Source organism: Bufo gargarizans, chromosome 4, assembly GCF_014858855.1.
Source record: "Bufo gargarizans isolate SCDJY-AF-19 chromosome 4, ASM1485885v1, whole genome shotgun sequence".
In the NCBI taxonomy this organism is placed as follows: Eukaryota; Metazoa; Chordata; class Amphibia; order Anura; family Bufonidae; genus Bufo; species Bufo gargarizans.
Window position 1 is genome coordinate 277,625,873 of NC_058083.1, and position 21,854 is coordinate 277,647,726.

The following is a 21,854-nucleotide window of genomic DNA, read 5'->3' on the forward strand; positions in this document are numbered from 1 at the left end:
CTTATCTGTACACAGAGGTGATATCTCCTTATCATTACAGGCAGGTTTAGAATAATATAAAACTGCATTAAAGTAACCTGTACAGACCAAGAAGTGGTGCCAATTATTATTCTTAGTGGCCAGTGCGAAAACTGCTGGATTTTATGGTTTGTGTTTAAACATCGATATTAACATGGAAAATTAAAAATAACAGCATTATAAAAAAATATGTTAAACCTAAAAATGTGATTTAAACAGTAGGTCATTTTCTGATGGCACATTCCCTTTAATACTAAGACTGGCATTTGTAGCGTCAGTCTTCGTATTTCTCCCCCAGTGTCTCATACAATTTCAGTATTGGCAGAAAGCAGCCCACAAACTGATTGTTTTTGTTCCCCTGGTTTACAATACAGGCCAGAGCAGGCATGTAACTCAGAAAGTCAGTCTACCAAATACCTTTTACATGTAGTAATGCATTATTTAGCTTTGTCGGTTTCAACTAGTTTCCCCATAGACGTTCTGAAACTTGAATTAAAGTGCCACTGTGAGCTAAAGCAAAACAATGGTTATATCATCAAAAAGAGAGTGTAAAAGGAGGTAAGCCTTGAAATAACTAGGTCTTCATAGAGGGTGATAAAATCCAGGTACGTGAGGACAAGGAAAGACCTTTAACAACTGTTCGCTAGGGTCGCACAAAGTTTGGAGGACAGTATTTGAAATATTATGCCTACACAGTATACTTTTCTTTTTCTACTCATATGGGTGTATTGAAAAGCATAGTCGACTAGGATTTTTAATCCAGCTGAAGCAAAGTTATAACAAATCACAACCACGTAACATTTTTAACACAACTTTACTTTTTTTTTTTTTTTTTTTTTAAGAAACATATTTCAAAACAATTCGGGAGAATGTAGACTTAGGACTTATGCTAGAGCATCCACATATGTCTAAGGGACCCCTACTATACATCCTCATACTACTGATTTTAGATGACATTTTTATGCTGTCAGATGCCATATAAATCCCATTTTTGGGAAAACAATAATGGAAAAGAATAAAATGTTTAGATACCATACAGCTGGACAAGGGAGACACTAGTCTTCACAAGCATTTGCACTTTCTAGGGTAGGGCTCTATTGAAATGACTTAACCATCCACTCAAGAGCTATTAGTAGCAATGATGAAGTAATGTTAATTGAATAATGGCTTCTTGCCCAGAACATTGGCATGACCTACAGTACCCTTGGCTGACAGTAAGTTATATCTTTCTCTCACATAATTTATGAGAATAAAAAGACAACGTGGAGAAGTGAATGATTATGAAAATCATAACCTGACGGCATTAAAAAGATATATGTTTTTATCCATATAACAAGATAAGTGATCTTTTATTATAGGAAGCAGCACTTCTATTGTGATACTAAAATGGCTTTCCTACTAGAGACCTTAAAGGCATAGTTATAGGACCTTGGTACCAACTTCTATGCTCTTGTGAGCTCAGCACAACCATGCATTGGCATGTAATAAAACATCTCCCCTGCAGGGAGTATGTATAGGCAGAAGCGTTACAGTTACAGAAGGTGGACACACAGTTCTTAAAATGATCGGTGCATGGGTTGGCTTCTTTTTAAAAAAGGGCTGTCTTCTTGAGACTCTCTCTGTTACCTTCTTTATTTCTTGAAATCGGTCTTTTCCTTTAAACTCACTGATACTTTTCCCAAGATTAATAAAATGGTCCTAGAGTAGGGGGCTTTAGAAAAATAAATAAAAAAGCCTTACCCACCTTTGAAATGTCACTCTTCTCAGGACCATACCACTCCAGTCCTCACTTACAATAATGATATCACGTCCATTGTTTAAGCCCCCAATAAACTGAATATAACTCTTTAAGTTACACTTTTTTGTACAATTATGACATGTTTTTCACATTAAAACTATTTTGCATATCTAATTGAGTGTGCATGGCTACAATGTTTACATTTTTATAAGTGGCTGTTGCTGCCAAACCCTGGTCTCAGAAGTCACTTGCCATTAATACACATGTGACTGCTGAAGCCAGAGATTGGCTACAGCAGTCGTGTGAACATTGGATACAATGTCATTGTTGCAGGACCAGTGGATAGTAAAGTGGTGGAACGTTTTTATGGTGTCATCTGCTGAGCGCCCATTTAAAAAAAAATCTTGGAAAACTCCTTCAAATGAGTTAACCAGGAATTTGATATTGATAATCTATCCTCAGGATTGGCAGAGGTCCGACTCCCGGTTTTGGAAAGAGGCCTCTGTGCTCTCCAGAGCTCGGGTGAGGGCTGCTGTCTCTTCACAGCCTAACAAGCACAGAACCATACATGGTATAGCAGCTGTGATTAGTATTGCAGCTCAACCCCCTTTCACTTGAATGGGACTAGGCTGCGCTCAGGCCATGTGACCAATGTATGGTGACATCACTGGCATAGGAAGAGGCCTATTCGCTTATGAAACACTGTGACCTCTTCATGCAGCTGATCGGCGGGGGTTCAGGGAGTTGGACCCTGCCAACTGGATACCGATGACTTATCCCGAGGATAGGTCATCAATATTAAATTCCTGGATAACCCCTTTATTACATCACCAGCAAAAGAGGATTTCAGCCAACTGGATAGATACTTGGAGCTCCTCTAAATAAAACAAATAAACTTACCTTTAAATTCTTCTCTAGTGATGTAACATTCAACAGCAGATTGAAGTAGATTACAAGATTTACTATTTTCTGTTTTATTAATTGTTAAAAATATTTTTAAAATGCATTACTGTTTTCTTCCAGAAATTCTGCACAGTGCCTCCTTGAGTGGATCCAGACTTGACACCATTGTGTGGTTTACTTTTCCTGACGGCCAGGTAGAAATACCTTACCAACATCAACATTCTTTGTTGAATACAATTCAACATAGCCACTAATCAGTAATCTCATGTTCTAGGCAGCAGTCAAGTGTTAAATCCAGATCAGAATAAGCAAACATCAGATAAGGTTATATATAAACTGACAAACCGATTGTGTTCCCTCTACTTTATATGTAATAGATTATTGGGCTGGAAATAAAGACAACAAAAAGACTATATAATGCACGTCATATCGAGTTCTCCGTATTTCCCTGATATTGCATCTCAAGAAGATAGAAAAACTCATATCAGAAGTAACTCTGGCAGTGTCTGGTGCTGATCGGCAATGCCAGAGCACTGCAGAAATGCAGAGAGCTGCCAGGACAGAACTGTAACCACCTAGCACAGTGGTCGGCAAAGTGCGGCTCGCGAGCCACAAGCGGCTCTTTAGACACTTCTATGCGGCTCTTTGGTGCGCAATAATCGAATCGCGAATAATCGATAAATGCGATTTTGCGGACCCAAAAATTATATATGAAGGGACACATAACTGGCTTTGTGTGTGAAGTTTTTTTTACTACTGTCTGAACTCTGAAACAAGCTCTCTCCTATTGATAATATGGCCAGCCTCTGTACTCACTGTCACTATGAATGCACTGCAGCGAGCGGCTTCCGGTGCAGCTACATCACTTCCGGGTATAGACTTTTGTCCGGGTATGGAAAAGTGGCAGAACACCGGCCCGCTCGCTGCAGTGCATTCATAGTGAAAGTGAGTACAGAGGATGGTCATTTTATCAATAGGAGAGAGATTGTTTCAGAGTTCAGACAGTAGTAAAAAACTACACACAAAGCCAGTTATGTGCGCAGTTTAGGAAACATGAGGGGACACATAAGGCCATGAGGGGAACCAGCATAAGATGCTATATGTGTGTCTTATGCTGGCCCCCCTCATGGCCCTATGTGTCATAGCACACATCCCCTATAACAGTGTCCTCCACAGATCCACCCCATAACACTGTCCTCCACAGATCCACCCCATAACACTGTCCTTCACAGATCCCCCATAACAGTGTCCTCCACAGATCCACCCCATGACAGTGTTCTCCATAGATCCCCCATAACGGTGTCTTCCACAGATCCCCCACATAACGGCGCCCTCCACAGATCCCCCACAACAGTGCATCATCCACAGAAGCTGAACAGTGGGTCATCCACAGAAGCTGAACAGTGGGTCATCCACAGAAGCTGAACAGTGGGTCATCCACAGAAGCTGAACAGTGGGTCATCCACAGAAGCTGAACAGTGGGTCATCCACAGAAGCTGAACAGTGGGTCATCCACAGAAGCTGAACAGTGGGTCATCCACAGAAGCTGAACAGTGGGTCATCCACAGAAGCTGAACAGTGGGTCATCCACAGATGCTTAACAGTGCATCATCCACAGATGCTTAACAGTGCATCATCCACAGATGCTTAACAGTGCGTCATCCACAGATGCATAACAGTGTGTCATCCACAGCAGCTGAACAGCGCATGCACTACTTTTTTGCGTTGCGGAGGCACAGCCAGAAGAACCGCGGAAGCACTCTGTAGCACTCATATTCCGGATCCTGGACCCATTGAAGTGAATGGGTCCATGATGCGGGCTGCCATTCACTTCAGCATGTGCTACTTTTTTGCAGTGCGGAGGCACAGCCAGAAGCACCAGGTTTTAAAAATGTGGCTCTCAAAATAAATTTAAATCGTGGTTTTGGCGATATTTGGCTCAGTTGACAAAAAAGTTTGCCTACCACTGACCTAGCAGATAGTTTATGACCTAGCTAGCATATAGGTTTCTTCAACTAATGCTGTCGATAATGGAAGAGTAGTGCAACATATAGGAAAAAATGACTGTGAACTCTGTAAGTAAAAGACTAGAAATGGAGAGTAGTGCCTCAACTAATTGCTAAAGCGAGACAGCCCTTTTAAAAATGCACTAAAATGCCACTAAGCTGAATGCTCCGGGTCCCGCCCTGAAAACAGGTAAAACAGGGAAGAACTGGAAAGAAAAAAAGAGGGAGATGCAGAAAACAGGAAATTTTACTTCTGAAATACGTGTCTGATCAGCCAGGGTTTGAATGCTGGATCCCCGTGCTTTCCTATTCGAATGGAACAGCGGTCAAGCATGCACACTCTATAGGACTTTTGGGGATATTCAAGTAGAAGCAAGCAGATGGAGCGTAAAAACTGAGGGATACAAACTCCACTGACACATGAAAATGTGGTGGCAGAAGCTGGTCATATAGTAAGCAGTTGATGAAACAATCTGAGGCCACTTTCACATTTGCGCTTTGTATTCCAGTTTTGAGATCCAGCAGAGGATCTCAAAACCGGAGCAAAACGCTTCCGTTTTGTCCACATAATTGTCAATGGGGACAAAAAAGATTAGGATGCATCAGGAGTACTGTTGAGCGAACCCAAACTGTAAAGTTTGGGTCCATACCAAACTTTACGATTTTTGGTACCCGGACCCAAACCTGAACCTGAACTTTGCCGGAAACGTTTGGTTTCGAGTTTGGTGTTCTGGCATTTAATAAAGCTTGTTGTGCAGTGCAGCCAATCATCAAGCTTTTAAGTTGTGTGCCCTTGGAAGCCATCACAGCCATGCCTACTAATGGCATGGCTGTGATTTGCCGATGCATCATGTGACCCAGCCTTTATATAAGCTGGATCACGTGTAGCACTGCCCATCAGCTCTCAGTAGTGAAGGGACAGAAAGCAAGCAGCTGAAGTGAGGGACAGTGTTAGTGCGATTTTTTGCATCCCTGACACAGAAAGATAAATCATAAATCTGGCTGTTAATTCTGTGGGTGACCTACAGCAATTTATTGTAGGTGAAATACACCATCTTTGCACCCCTGACACACAAATATAATAGTTAATCCGTCTGTTAGTTAGATGCGTGTCATATACCCATTTATTGCATGAAGTACACCTGCACTGCATATGTGACAGGGAAAAAAATATAGTTCATCTGTCTGTTAGTTAAGTGGGTGACCTCAAAGAATGAGGAGAGCATCAAATAAGAGACGTGGCCCTGGTCGTGGTGCTGTTGGGGTTGGTGGAGCTCCGGTTTCAGGGAGAGGACGTGGTCGATCTGTGCCAGCTACATGCCCAAATTAAACACCTTCCTCAGGTGCACGTAGGCAACAGAACGTTCAGCGTTATTTTGTAGGTCCGAATACCGGTGTACGAATGGTGAGGACAGAACAAGTAGAGGCGATAGTAGATTGGGTGGCTGACAGTGCCTCCAGTTCCTTCACATTGTCTCCCACCTGGTCCCTTGCAGAAAGCACAGAATTGGCACCTGCAGCCCATGGGCATCTGTCTTTCACCTCACCCCCTGGGAAATCAGCCAAGCAGTCTGAGCCAAGTCATGCAGCAATCTCTTATGCTTTTTGATGACTCTGCTAGAGGGACTTCCGAGGGCCGTCCACATAGCCCTGCTCCAGAAGTGGAACAGATTGAATGCACTGATGCCCAACCACTGATGTTTCAGGATGTGGACATGGGAGGACCACCGCTGCACATCTCTGATAATGATGAAACACAGGTACCAACTGCTGCGGGCAGGTGTAAAGAGTGGGTGGAAGATAATGTGGAGGATGATGAGGTCCTAGACCCCACATGGAATCAAGGTAATGCGAGTGACGAGTGCAGTTTGGAGGAAGAGGTGGTGGTCACGCAGCACCAGCTGCACAGCAAAAGAGGGAGCAGAGTGCAAAAGCAGAGTGGCCGTCCCCTAGCCAGTACGCTTTCTACTGCCCAACGCACCCAGGGACTGAGCACACCAAAGCCAGCTCCAAGGAGTTCTCTGGCATGGCAGTTCTTCAGACAATGTGCTGATGACAAAACGCAAGTGATTTGCACGCTGTGCAATCAGAGCCTGAAGCGAGGCATAAATGTTCTCAACCTGAGCACCACCTGCATGACCAGGCATCTAAATGCAAAGCACGAGCTGCAGTGGCGTAAACATCTAAAAACCACAAAAGATCTCAGGCTTCCCTCTTCTGCTGCAGTCTTGGCCTTTTCCTCCCCCTCTGGAGTGACAGTGGCACCTGCCACCCCGCAAACAGAGGATGTGGCAGCAACGCCACCACGTCCATCACCAAGCATCTCCACAATGTCCGATGGAAGCGTTCAGCTGTCCATCTCCCAAACACTGGACAGAAAGAGGAAGTACCCCCTACCCACTTCGATCCCTGGTCCTGAATGCCAGCATTTCAAAATTCCTGGCCTTTGAAATGCTGTCATTCCATCTGGTGGAGACAGAGACTTTTAAAAAAAACTTATGGCGGTGGCTGTCCCACAGTACGTGGTTCCCAGTCACCACTACTTTTCCAGGTGAGCCATCCCTTCCCTGCACAAAGTGGCGGACAAAATTAGGCGTGCACTGCGCAACGCCATCTGTGACAAGGTCCACATAACTACCGATACGTGGACCAATAAGCATGGGCAGGGACGTTATATCTCCCTAACTGCACAATTGATAAATGCAGTGGCTGCTGGGCACGAGGCAGATAGCAGTTTGGCGCATGTCCTTCTGCCACCGAGGATTGCAGGATGTTTCTCTACTCCTCCTGTCGCCTCCTCCGCTTCCTCCTCTACCGCCTCCTCATCTGGTCAGGGTAACACCTTCACCACCAACTTCAGCACAGCCAGGGGGAAACGACAGCAGGCTGTTCTGAAACCCATCTGTTTGGGGGAAAAAAACCACACCACGCGGGAGCTGTGGACGGGCATGGAGCAACAGACCAATGAGTGGTTGGTGCCACTAATCACAGACAAGCGCAGCCACCTGTCCACAGCCAACGTAGACAAGCTCACATTCATTAAAATGAACCAGGCATGGATCCCACAGGACTTGTCCGTACTTTGTGCAGAAAAGACAATTATACCGCCCGCACCCATCCATTGTTATACTCCAGCGCACTTTCGCTTTGTTTTATTTTTTATATTTCCCAATGTTTTGGGGTCTTCACAAATTTATAAAAAAAATTGTGTTGGCTACCTCATCCTCCTCCACCACTGCTTCAACCTACCTAATTTTTTACATTTTTTTTTATTCTATGTTATTTTAATTCATTTCTCTATCCACATTTGTTTGCAGGGCAATTGTCCTGCTCTTACCCCTATTTTGCTTCCTTTTGCAGCCCTCTAGCCCTTTCTATTACTTTTTTAGAGCCATTTAAAGTGCCCCAAAGTTTGGGTCCCCATTGACTTCAATAGGGTCCGGGGTCAAGTTCGGGTCCCGAACCAGAACTTTGCGATGAAGTTCGGCCAAACCCGAACTACCAGGTGTTCGCTCAACCCTAATCAGGAGGCATTCCGTCCTGGTTTGTTCCATTTTGTGACTGGACACAAACCCGCCACAAGCTGCAGTTTTGTGTCCGGTCTGCAAAACAGAACAAACCGGATTCGGCACTAAAAACAATTTAAGTCAATGGTGCCAGATCAGTTTTTTTTTGGGGGGGGGGGGGGATCCTAAAAAATATGGATCCATCGTGCATTGACCTACATTGTTTTTAGTGATGGATCCGGTTTGTTAAGTTTTGATTTAATAGAACTGCATCCAAATGGATCCATCTTTTTTTATTAAATTGAATTGAAGCATTTTGCACCTGTTTTGAGTTCCTCTGCTAGATCTCAAAACAAGAATACAAAGCGCAGATGTGAAAGTAGCCTAAAAAGAATGATCACAGTATATATGGTTAAACTTTTTTGCTTTGAAAAGTGGTCTTTGGGGGGGGGGGGTCTTCTCCGTGATGATCAGTGGACATAACACATGGTGGAACTGAAAGTGTATCACAGGAAATCTGGAACGAATAAGAGGGTGATCTTGTTAAATAGGTCTTTCAAAGAGGTTTCACTGCCAACAACTTCAGGCATAACTAGAAATAACTAGCAAATTTTTGAATGCACCCATTACCTCCCCTGTGACTAGACTCCCCATTATTGCCATACAACCCATATAAAAATGAAATAACCATAAAGCTTTGAATTTTTTTAAATCTGGTGTCAAAGTGGAAACCTGTAATCATGCTGCGACTCCATTCATTTCTATGGCTACACTGCAATCCTTGGTTGTGCAACAGCTGTTGTGCCCAAGATCGCCATATAGGCCCAGCCTTACACAAATGAACGTTGCATCAAACAGAACTGTACACTGCCATATATCAATATTGTAGTCTAGGGATCAGAAACCTTCAGCACTCCAGCTGCTGTGAAACTACAACTCCCAGCATGCATACTAAGGCTTTATTCACACAGTCAGTGTTCGGTCAGTGATTTCTATCAGTTACTGTTAGCCAAAAGCAAGTGCGGGTCTAAACACAGAACAGGTGCAGAGCTTTTAAGTGTAAAATTATAGATACAGCTTTATATACATGCATGAAGCAGAACAAGGAGCATGGCCCCTTCAGTGTGCTGATAGGTAGGAGCACTAGATCCTAACTAAACAAACAATTATGCCCTAAATTCCAGCAGAAATTGATATGCTGCACAGGCAGCAAGATGATGAGTTAAGGGACACAGCAATGTAGAGGAAGCAGGGAAAGCAGAGGATGTTACCTGTAACACCACAGATAACAGTAATAACTGAGTACAGATAATGTTGTAGATGTCACTTGCAGTCCTATGTAACACCACAGATAACAATGATACCTCTCTGAGTACAGATAATGTACTATGGTAGGTTCACAATACTAGGTTCACAATAATGGGCAACATCTCCGCTTGCTGCGATACAAGCTGTCATTCTGGAATGGTAATGGTCACACAGATGCTGGATATCCACCTGTGGTATGTCATTCCAAGTTTTTTCAACTTGGACCTGTAGGACGTGCTCTCCAGCCTTCCTGAGAACTCTGATGTGGCCATCATTATTACCAAGGCAGAACCTGCTTTCATCACTGAACACAATTTTTTACCATTGATGGGCGCATCACAGTTAGCAGGGGGACTAGAGAGCACCTACTGCTATCATGCATAGTGTGGTGATACATAGGACCAACCCCAGGTGACATGGGGAGCTACCACATCCATTCCTATTTGGTATTTGTCAAGGGAACATTGACAATCCAACAAGATATTGCCCACCCACAAACTGCCTGCACTACACAACATGCTCTTCAGATGACGGCTCAAAGTGAAAGTAAGATGCTCACATCTATGCTAAAACATAACCTTTATAACAAAAACTGCTGAACAATTTTAAAAGACCAACTGAATAAATTATTTTAGCCCAAAATGGGTAAAATGCAATCACTGAAGGAAAATTACTCCTGAAGGTGGTCATAGCCTTTATAAGGGCCTTGTTTTTCATCCAGTGCATATTACGGAAAATTCAAGAACATCCATTCAGAGATTGCAGCTGCATTATAATCGTGCAGATGCTGACCAGGGGAACTGTTGTCAGTAATAGCAGGGCAACCCATAGAGGACTGTTCCTCAGTGTCCCTGCCTTATAGATCACTGCTAAAAAAAAGTGCTGTGTATAAAGCTAAGGAAGAGCTATGCCAGGGCCCGGGAGAAAGCATCAGCTGTCAGGTCTTTCTTAGACCTCAATCAGCCCTGCAGTGAGGCTGCACAGCATAGTATACTGCTGTACAGTCTTTCTGGGGGTTCTACTCGCACTGTAAACTGGGCCTACTATGTCAGCCCCGTTACAGGAGAAATCAATATAACATAGTGTAAAATAAAAGTAAAAACATTTTAGAATAAAAAAAGTTTCACCCTTTTCTACAATTAAGCAATTAAAAAACTGTTAAAAATAGAAAAAAAAGGACATATTTGGTCTCGCCACGTCCGTAACGACTGGCTCTAGAAAAATATCTCATGATCCACCCTATCAGGTGAACGCTCTAAAAATATAAAAAAAATAATGCCAAAACTGTTTTTTTTTTGTCACCTCGGCTCCCAAAAACATAATATCAAGTCATCAAAAAGTCTTACGTACCCCACAATGGTACTGATAAAAGGTACAGTCTGTCCTGCAAAAGGCAAGCCCTCAGACATCTACGCTGGCATAAATAAAAATGTTAGGCGATCCAAAATATAACAGATTTTTATTAAAAAGTGATTCTATTATGGAAAAGTTGTAAAAAAAAACAAAAAAAAACTATATAACATTTGGTATCGCCATAATCATATCAACCTGCACAATAAGGTTATATCATATATACCACATAGTGAACCTAAAAAAAAAATATTTAAACACACTGACGGAACAAACATTTTTGCCCACCTCATATCCCCAAAAATTTGATTAAAAGCGATCGGAAAGCCAAATGAACGCCCAAATGGTGCCAATAAAAAAAATACAACTTGTCCCGCAAAAAAATAAGTTCTCATATAGCAAAGTGAACAAAAAAAATGAATGTTAGAAATGTTATAAAATCCAGATGCCGCTCCTTCCCTTCTGAGCCCTGCCGTATCCCCAAACAGCAGTTTACGATCACAAATGGAGTGTTTCTGTATTTAGAAGAAAATTGTGGAGTGATTTTCAAGTTTGGGCCTAAAGCACCATTTTCTTTTTAAAAAAGGAAATTTTCTTTTTCACAGCGTTTATAACGAGTGTTATAAATTCTATGTTGCCTTCTGAGTGCTGCTGGGTGCCCATACAGCAGTTTACGACCACATATGGGATGTTTATGTAAACTGAAGCATCAGGGTAATAAACATTGCAGTTGGTTTGGTTGTGAACCCTTGATGGAATACCTAAAGGGTTAACAACATTTCTAAAAATAAGTTTTGATTAATTTAAGGGGTGTAGTTTTTAAAATGGGGTAATTTCAGTAGTGGCCTGGGCGTCTGTGAAGATGGCTGTGTGAAGGACGAGCTCCGCTGCCACGCTACTTAGGGGAGACACATAAGCTAAGGGATCGCGTCCCATGGGGAAGAAACTGCTCCCGCAAGAAGCCTAAAGATACCCTGGGACCTGGACCGGGGAGAACCACAATTGACACTTAGCTAAAGTGAGGTACCGCCGCTCCGGCTGCAGACCACGGTCTAACACTACCTCCGACCACTGGCAGTTTGAGAAGAGCGGGACATTGTGCGCACCTCCTGCCGCAAGACTCTCCACAGTGCAGTCCGCAACCAGAAGCCTCATCGTTTCTCTCCTCCACAGCAGGGGAATTCATCCCTGGTCTACCATCTACCCTTTAGGGGACATTATAGAAGCGGCAGTACAGAGCCGTTACCCGACATATTTGAGTGATGCCATGCCGTCCAAACCAGACACCGAGTACATGGGACAAATGAGTATGCCATCACAATGCTGGCATGACTGGATTGAACCCCCTGGGGATCCCACAGAATTATCGCAGTCTATGGAGAGAAATGAAGGAGAACTCACAAATTGGGAGCAGTTATCAGACCAAGCAGCGGATGGAGAGGAAAGGGTGGCGCAAGCCTCACGGACCTACATTATGCTTCAAACCTTACAACACCTACCTACCAAAGAGGACTTTAAAACCTTAATGGCAGGGGTGAGAAGCACTTGCAAATCAGAAAGATCTTCTCTTTTCAAGCAGATGTCTGCTCGCATTGATTCCATTGAAAGTGAGCATGATGACACCCGCAGATACATCGCTCATCTACAATCCATCATTGCTTGTTACTCCAGAAATATTACAGATAACACCCGACATCTGGAAAATTTAGATAACAGAAGATGCCGAAATAATATATGCAACAGAGGAGTACCTGAATCTAACACAGAGGAAAACCTCCATGATTTGCTGAGAGAACAATTCAAAACCATATTAGGCTCTCGAACACCCCAAACTATCAGACTGTATCGGGCCCACAGAGCCCTAAAAGCTCCTCTACACGGCCCCACTATATCATATGCTGTGTACACAACTTTCAGCTTAAAGAATCCATCAAGGCTAAAGCCCGTCTGCTACGAGCTATTGATTTCCATGGTTCAGCTGTGCAACTCTATCAAGACCTTTCATGGTTGACACTTCAAAAAAGAAGATCACTACAACCCCTCCTAATCTCTCTGAGAGATAATAAAATACGGTATAGTTGGGGGTACCCCTTTGCACTAATAGTTTCAAGAAATGGTAAAACATCTACCCTGAGATTATATGCAGATTTGCCAACTTTTTGTTCTGCCTTGGACATTACTGTTTCTCCTATTGAAGATTGGGAAGCTCCTGAACCACATCCTGCTCCTGTTCCTGTCTGGCAAATAAATCGACAGAAGAGGCATCGCTCCCTTCCACAAGATGATCTGCCCGGTCCCAAACCTCTAGACGCACCCACTTGAAGCACTTATATGTGAGAAGACCCTTCTGTCTAAAGTCACTACACTGATTGGCAGCACTGAAGTCTACACAGACTGTCTCACTGTCTCGTTATGATAGTTTGATAATGTTTCTCTTAACTGATTTTTTCAATTTTATTTTTTATTTGCGCGCTCCGTCTTGGGAGGCACTCAGCTAGGTCTCTATTATAGGGGCTCATTCTTCTGCCCTTTTCATCTCCCCTATTCCCCTTGACAGTGGGGAAGAGTGAAAGGGTGGTGTTGGAAATACTTGGAATATCTCATTGACCCCTATCTGGGTATGTGTGCGCCCAATGTTTGGATAACTCCAAGGTTTAATGTTGCTTGTCTACAGTTTCTTGTGCTCCTCCTTTCCCTTTTGTGTTTTCCTCCTACCTCTCTCATCAGTAGATCTTATAGTTTAATGACTTGACATTGTTGATCTCTGGATGGTTCTATGGGTGTTGGCTTTCCTGGAGGGATACCCTTTATGCATCTAATAGCAAATATGGTACTACTTTTACATTCATAAAATAATTAAAATGTATATCACTGAATGTTAAAGGCCTTATTTCAAATGGTAAACGGAGATTAGCCTTAAATGAATGTCAAACCCAGAAGGCAGATATAGTCTTCCTTCGGTAGACTCATTTTGACCAGAATGGCTCCTTTAAATTTGCAGCCAGATCATTCCCACGAACCTACGCTGCATCATGGGGCAGAAAGGTCGCGGAAATGGCTATCCTTTTATCTGCTAGTTGCCCCTTACAAGTCGATTCTTGTATTTCTGATGAAAAGAGTAGATATGTTATACTCAAAACTACATATCAGGGCAATCCTCTTATATTGTGCAATCTCTATGCTTCAAACTCTGCACAAATCCCCTTTTTTAATAAGGTATTTTTGAAACTCTCTCACCATCTTCCAGCAGCAGTGATTGTGGGGGAAGACTTTAATGTCTCCTTCTCTGAAAATTTGGATAGGATGGCCCTAGCTGGAACTACAGTTTCACACTCACAACGCAAACTTTCACGCCTTTTTTAGAAGCGTGGTCCGTAAATTTGCACTATATCATCTGTGGCGAATAAACTACCCTACATCTAAATCTTACACCTTCTATTCACATCCTCATAGCACACATACTTTTTTATTACTTTTTCAGTAATATACCCACTCTTAGAATGCTTGATGATGCAGTGATTGGAAATATCACATGGTCAGACCATGCATGCACTGATCTCTATCTCTATTAAAACATCTAGAACTTACACTAAGATATGCCACTGGCATATAAATGACACAATCCTTACCAGGCCCATACCTAGACATGAATTTCAGGATACTTTATCTGAGTACTTTTCCATCAACCAATTTCTTCCGTCTCTTCCGTGACTTTGCTATGGAAGGCGCATAAGGCTGTTTTTAGGGGAAATTGCATAGCAATAGGTTCCAAACTGAAAAAAGATCGCAACCTACAATATGCTACCATTGCTGATCAGCTGAAAAAAATAGAACTTCAATTGGAGACACGTCGCTTGCGACATTTACTAAGGAGTCTAGGCATTTTACGGGCTAGGTTGTGAGAATTGGCACTTGCGAAAACGGAAAATACTTTTATATTCTCAACAGCGCTTTTATGCTTGGGGTAATAATCCGCACACACTGCTAGCGCATCAGTTACGTGACTCCAATGTCACAGGGGCACCATCTGCCCTAAGGCAATCAGATGGTAGCATAACATATGATCCTAGAACTATCTCAAACCTCTTTCAGCAGTATTATGCCTCTCTCTACTCCCTTCCACAGCAACTACCTTCAGATCAGGTAGAGCATCAGGAGTTGTTCTCTTCCTTTTTAAATAAGTGCAACCTACCTAAGGTATCCAAAGAGACTCTAATCTCGTTAAACGCTCAGATCACAATAGAGGATATTCAGGAGGTGATAAAACTGCTTCCTAATAGCAAATCCCCAGGACCATATGGACTACCTTATTTGCATTACAAAACATTCCCTACAATTCTCTTGCCGCATATGGTAACATTGTATAACTCCTTCCTACAAGGCTCACCAATACCTGCCTCAATGTTACATTCCTACATAACCCTTAAATCAAAGCCTGGTAAATATCCGCAGAATTGCTGGAACTATCGACCTATAGCTCTCCTCAACTCTGATTTAAAAATCTTTACTAAGATTCTCGCAAATCGACTCTCATATTGGCTCCCCCAACTACTACATTAAGACTAAGTGGGCTTTGTGATGAACTGCCAAGGTGGAGATAACACAAGGAGAACTATAGACTTGATAGATATGGTCCACAAAAATGGTCATCAAGCTTTATTGTTAGGCCTTCCAAACCTATTTAAACTATTAGAGGGCTATGGTAGGCTTTCAGCCTATAAAGTTAATACTACAAAAACAGAAGCTCTACCACTAAATCTCTCCTCTGAAATTGGATGCTTTAATGGATAATTTTCGCTTCCGATGGAATGCCACAACCATACGTTATCTAGGGGTACAACTAACTCAGACATATGCTTCAATGTATGCCCATAACTCTTCCCCTCTTCCAGAAACTTAAAACTCTTAGGAATAAATGGATGCCTCTGCCTATTTCCCCATTAAGTCGTATAGAGACAGTAAAAATTTATTTTATCCAAACTACTATGTTCCAGTACCTTCCAGTACCCATACCTGGAAAAGAGCTGCGAGTTCTTCAATCCTCTATCATAAGATTCATATGGAATGGAAAAAGACATAGAATACAATGTAGCACTCTCACGACCCTTAAGACACAGGGAGGACTGGGAGGACCTGATGTCACCAAATATTATTAGGCTACACACCTGAGACATATCCCAACTTTGTCTAAACTTTTTGCATACTCCAGATGGATGGAAATAGAAAAGCTATGGATTGCACCAATCCACCCCAACTCTTTATTATGGTCTCAGGTACCAACCACACTAATGCCAAAGCTACTAGGACCAATGTCCCTCACATATAGCATCTGGAGGACCTGTAAACAGAGATTCCCCTTAGTATCTGACAAATCCTCCATGATTTCCTTCTTATTTAACCCACTGTTCCAAACAGGCATGCCCACTTCTTTCTCTCGATCTTGGGTCTCTAATAAGATATTTAGTTTTGTAGATATGGTAGATTATAGAACTCTAAAAATGATACCATTTGATACCCTTAAAGCTACGTATCAATTACCAGAAACTTCTAGATATCAACACTTGCAAATACAGCACTTATTTACAAGTCTATTCAATTCTCCTCAGGTTTCTATGCAACAACATTTGAAAAGTTATGCAAACTTTCATACTCCACTAAGGAACTTCTCTCCGAGATTTACATTACTCTTTCCTCTTCACCCCCTTCCACTCTTTCCAAACACTCATAATATGTCCAAATGGGAAACCCTCCTGGGACAAAATATTTCTCCAGCTGAGTGGAAACTAATATGGGCGCGAGCTGCATTAACCTCTACTTGTTTAGGGTCCCATTGTGTCATACTAGAATGTAATTGTATGATGTTCTTGTTTCTTATTCAAAATTAACAATACTCATGTATGGTTGTTTGATAATACTGCTTTAATAAAAAGACAATTATATTTAAAAAAAATGGGGTAATTTATGGATGGTTTATATTATGTAACCTCCTCAAAGTGAGTTCAGAACTGAATTGGTTCTTAAAAAAAGTTAATTTTGGAAATTTTCTTCTAAACTTCTAAACCTTCAAAAAATTTATTAGAAAATAGTAAATGTTTCCGGTAAATTTTATGGTAAATTTGAGATTTTTTTTTATAAATAAAAGGTAAAACATATTGACTCTAATTTATCATTAACATGACGTACAATGTATCACAAAAAAAACTCAGAATGGCTTGGATAAGTAAAAGCATTCCAAAGTTATTACCACATAAAGAGACACCTGTCCGATTCGCAAAATTAGGCTTAATCAGGAAGGGGGTAAATGGTCTGGTCAGGAAGTGGTTAAAATTAGCCAAGTGTAAATTAACTCCGGTTTTTTTATGGTACATATCTGCTAAATATTGATCTCTGCTGACTACTCAGATCTCCTTTGGACAAGTGTTACTATTTCTTGACTCTTATTTCTTTGTATGTTTTCCCGAGTCATCTGATGTGATCTTTGTTACTTTTGTAAAGCCTGTGATGTTTAATTATTTTTATGGTCCATCCAGGTATGTACCGTAATTTGTTTGTTTGCAAAAGTCAAAGGAGTAAGCTGACACTTCCCATATTGCCTCTTGCGCAAGTACCTGGTCCAGTCCTTAGCTAGTCCAGGAAAACAAAAATGGATGTCCAGAACTGAGATGACTAAAACTCTTCAATCTTTTTTTCATAAATTTAAAAAGAATACACTTCTTCAGATGAACAGTGTGAACACGGTTTAGCCCCCTCCCCATGTCATAGTCTACCTTCCTAGAATGCCCCGTCCTTCTTCCTGTCGGCGGCCAGAAAACTCGCGCAGGCGCAGTACCGCCTGCGCGATCATCAACCTCCTCAGGGAAACAGTGCTCAGGTTACATCACTGGGCTCAGCGCATGCCCAGTGAGACTTTTGAGGCTGTTGCCCTCAGGAGCTTGATGATCGCGCAGGCAGTACTGCGCCTGCACAAGTTTTCTGGCCGCTGACAGGAAGGAGGACGGGGCATTTCTAGAAGGTAGACTATGACTTGGGGAGGGGGCGGAACCGTTTGCCGGGGCTGTGGGAGGTTATTTGAGGATCAGGAGGCGTTCTTGGGCACTGCAGGGGGGCGTCACTGGGCCCTGGAGAAGGAAAAAAACCTTGGAGCCTCATTAGCATATCATAAAAAGCTTTTATATCAAAAGGACAAAACGAAATAAAGTAAAAAGAAGATTGCTGGAAATAAGGTACTTTAGTGAACATAGCGATGGCGACAGCTTAAAATGGTAAAAGCAGGTGACAGATTCCCTTTAAAGTGTCTATACTTCTACAGGGATGAGATATAGAGCTGAGGACATGGGTTGCTAGACGGCCACATCCGTAATACCCAGTCCCCATAGCTCTGTGTGCTTTTATTGTGTAAAGCAGGCATGCTCAACCTGCAGCCCTCCAGCTGTTGCAAAACTACAACTCCCAGCATGCCTTAACAGCCTACAGCTATCAGCCTACAGCAGGGCATGGTGGGAGTTGTAGTGTTACATCAGCTGGAGGGCCGCAGGTTGAGCATCCCTGGTGTAAAGGACTCATCTCAGGTTAATTTGCATATGTAGCAAATCTGTTGTTTTTTTTTACACAATAAAAGCACACAGAGCTACGGGGACTGGGTATTGCGGATGTGCTAGCGGCCATCTAGCAACCCATGTCCTCAGCTCTATACACAAAATACCGGTGACAGGTTCCCTTTAAGTTTAATCAATAAGTTAATGAGCTAAATTAGCCTTATATAAGTTCTCATTCCTCTATAAATCTAGACACACTCTATGGGGAGGCAATCGTGCTGTAGCAGGCAAAATGCCATCTTGTTTAAGTGCCCGGCAGTTAATCATGGCATCTAGACAGGGATGCTATGTGAGCTCAGGTATGTTTCAGTATTGTCTTCTCTTATTCTCTCTACCTCTGTATTCATTTTTGTTGCTATTTACCTTCAAACTCGTCCACAACTTTTTCCTTATCTCCAGATCTGCCCATCCCTCCTTCCCTCACCCATGTACTGTTCAAATACACTATTTACCTCTTGCATCACCTTGAGCCATCTTTGTCCACAGTGCAGTACAAAAAAATATGCTCACAAATCACTCTGCGGTCTATTTCTTTTCTACTGCTACTAGCTGTAGGCGACATCTTACCAAACCCAGGTCCACCCTCTTTTACTAATATCCGTTTATCACATACTACACAGAGAAACCCTGAAAATCTGTTTAACATTCCCTGTACATCTTCTTTTGACTTTAACTGTTTTCTCTGGAACTCCCAGTCGCAACAAACTCCCCACTATCTATCTTCTTCCTTTCAAATCTCCCAACTTGCTGCAGAAACTTGGCTTCAACATACTGACCCATGCTGCTCTATCCTATGGTGGGCTAAACCTTTCCAATATCCCAAGACCTGATGACAGGCATGGCGGAGGAGAAGGCATACTTCTTCCTCTACACTGCACGTTTCAGGTCATTCCCCCTCTACCCACTCTAACATTCCCCTCTTTTGAGGTCCAAACTATCAGACTGTTGTTCCTTCTCCCTGCATGTGCCTTTTGTCATCTAGGCTCATCCCATGATTTCCTGGATTACTTTGCTACTTGGCTTCCTCATTTTCTATTGTCTGAGTTACCAACACTTATGATGGGTGATTTGACCATCCCCATTAACAATTCAAATCTCCCCATTGGCCTTCACTTTCTTTTTCTAACCTCGCTTGATATAGTCTGCCTTTGCTCTGTCTTAGAAACATCTGAAGTCGATTTGCATAAAACTTTGTTCTACTACTGTACTTAATTTGTACTGTAAAAAACTATATCTCAAACTAGAGTTCGGTTCCAAGGTACCACTTGAAACTGAACCAGGGTTCGGAAAATGTTTTTTTACAGTACAAATTAATTTATGAAGGTATTGCGCAAAGTCTCCCGAGACTTCGCGAAGCAATAACTTCGGCTCATCGGAGCAAATACATTTTAATGCTGTACGGAGGTCCTGTTCCGTACAGTATTAGAACAAAGTTTTATGCAAATCGACTTTGGATGTTTCATCCGAAGTCGATTCGCTTATCCCTAACTACCAGCAACCTCTTGACACTCTACAGTTATCAAAGGCCCCAATCTCTTTCCTCTCTTGTTCGCATCTGACTGCCAATTATTACAACCATACCCTCAAAACCACCCTGAATAAAGCAGCTCATTAGGCTACTTTCACATCTGCGACCTGCTATCCAGCCGCCAGTTTCGGCAGAGAATACTGGGAATCATCTTGACACAAGGTGCAGCATGCAGCAGAAACAACAGAAAGCATAGTGTTAATCTGTTGTTACTGGGCAGAAGTCTAGACCAATCACAGCCAGATTCTCATATAGCAAGAGTTTTCACCAATCACAGCCAGCCTCACACACAGCCTGTCTGGGAATTCCCCCAGCGCCTGCTGCTAGAATCATTATTTACCAGAGACAGGAGCTGAAGAGACATTCACTTCACTGAGAGCTGAGTTTTATGGAAGGCCAAAATAGGTAGTTAAAACAGTTATATAAAGTTCATATTGTTAGTATTGTGTTTTGAACTGTATACTGAACTAGATATATATGTGTTTACTTGCAGTTCCACCAAACTACAATTGCAACCATACAATTGCAAATACAAATTGCAAGCATTCAGATTCCATATTGCAATCCAAATTGCATACAACCATACCAGATCATACTCAACCAATCTGCAAATAGTTACTGCAAACTGCAAACCCAGTTTAGCCAGTAGAACTGTTAAATCTCAGATATACCTCTCAGTGAGATCATAAAATGCTTAAATAATTTAAAGTGACAGTACAGATACTGAAGAGAGAAATATATCCACCATTTTATGTTGAATGACAAGACTGAACAGTTGACCCACCATTTTGTGATATCTTTTCAACATGTGTTTTGTACATGGACTATCTGCTGCGGAGGCGGCAGTGTTATATATGAAGAAAATTTGAAGTTAATAAAGAAGTTATTTGAAGCATTTGGTGTGCTCTTTAAACCTACTGTTTCCATAGAACGGCGCTATAGGAATTACAGAGTAATAGACAGTCTGGTTAGACTAAAAAGTCAGAGATATCAAAATTCTTCTAATGCCGCAGCGCAAAAGGCACTTCATAGTTCTGCGCCTGCCACATGCCGGGTGTCAGACCCCCGTCGATCTGATATTGATGACCTATCCTGAGGATAGGTCATCAATATGAACAGCCAGGAGAACCCCTTTAAATACAATATTTAACCTCTCTCTCATCGGGAATCTTTCCGACTTCTTTTTAAAATTCTGTGATTACCCCACTACTAAAAAATAAATTTCTTGATCTGACTTTGGCTGCTAACTACCAACCCGTCTCTAATCTCACCTTAATCTCTAAACTCCTGGAATGTCTGGTCTACTCTCGTCTAGTAAGTTACCTTTCTAAAAACTCCCTTTTCTAACCCTTTAATGTGGCTTTTGCCCTCTTCATTCTACAGAAACTGCCCATACTAAATTGTCTAATGATACCCTGATAGCAAAAAGGAATGGCAACTAGCCTCTACTTTTAGATGTCTCTAAAGCATTTGACACTGTAGACCATCAACGTCTTCTACTGGCCTAAAGGACACTCCTCTCTTGGTTTTCTACCTATCTCTCTGGTCACTCGTTTATTGTATTAGTCGCTGGCTCTACTCCTCCTCACCCTCTTGATGTTGGGGATGTTCAGGGTTCAGTTCATATATACAGTATGCTGCTGACACCCAACTATATACTTCATCCCGTGACATCACCCCAGCAGTACAACAACAACAAAAGTGATTGTCTTTCAGCTGTCTCTAACATCATGTCCTCTCTCTATCTGAAAAAGAATCTCTCAAAAACTGATTTTGTCTTTCCCAACTACTACTTTCCAAAGGGCTGTTTAACAGTGCATTGCGGGAATCAAACTACGTGTGCGCGCGTAATCTTCCGTTCTGGACTTGCAGGAGCGTATGGCATTTTCATGATTTATAATG

At 42.1% G+C, this 21,854-nt stretch overlaps 1 protein-coding gene across 1 annotated transcript in view; it reads right to left on the reverse strand.

Annotated features, from left to right (window-relative positions):
• BACH2 (BTB domain and CNC homolog 2) overlaps positions 1-21,854 on the reverse strand; it is a 316,933-nt gene that overhangs the window by 95,320 nt on the left and 199,759 nt on the right.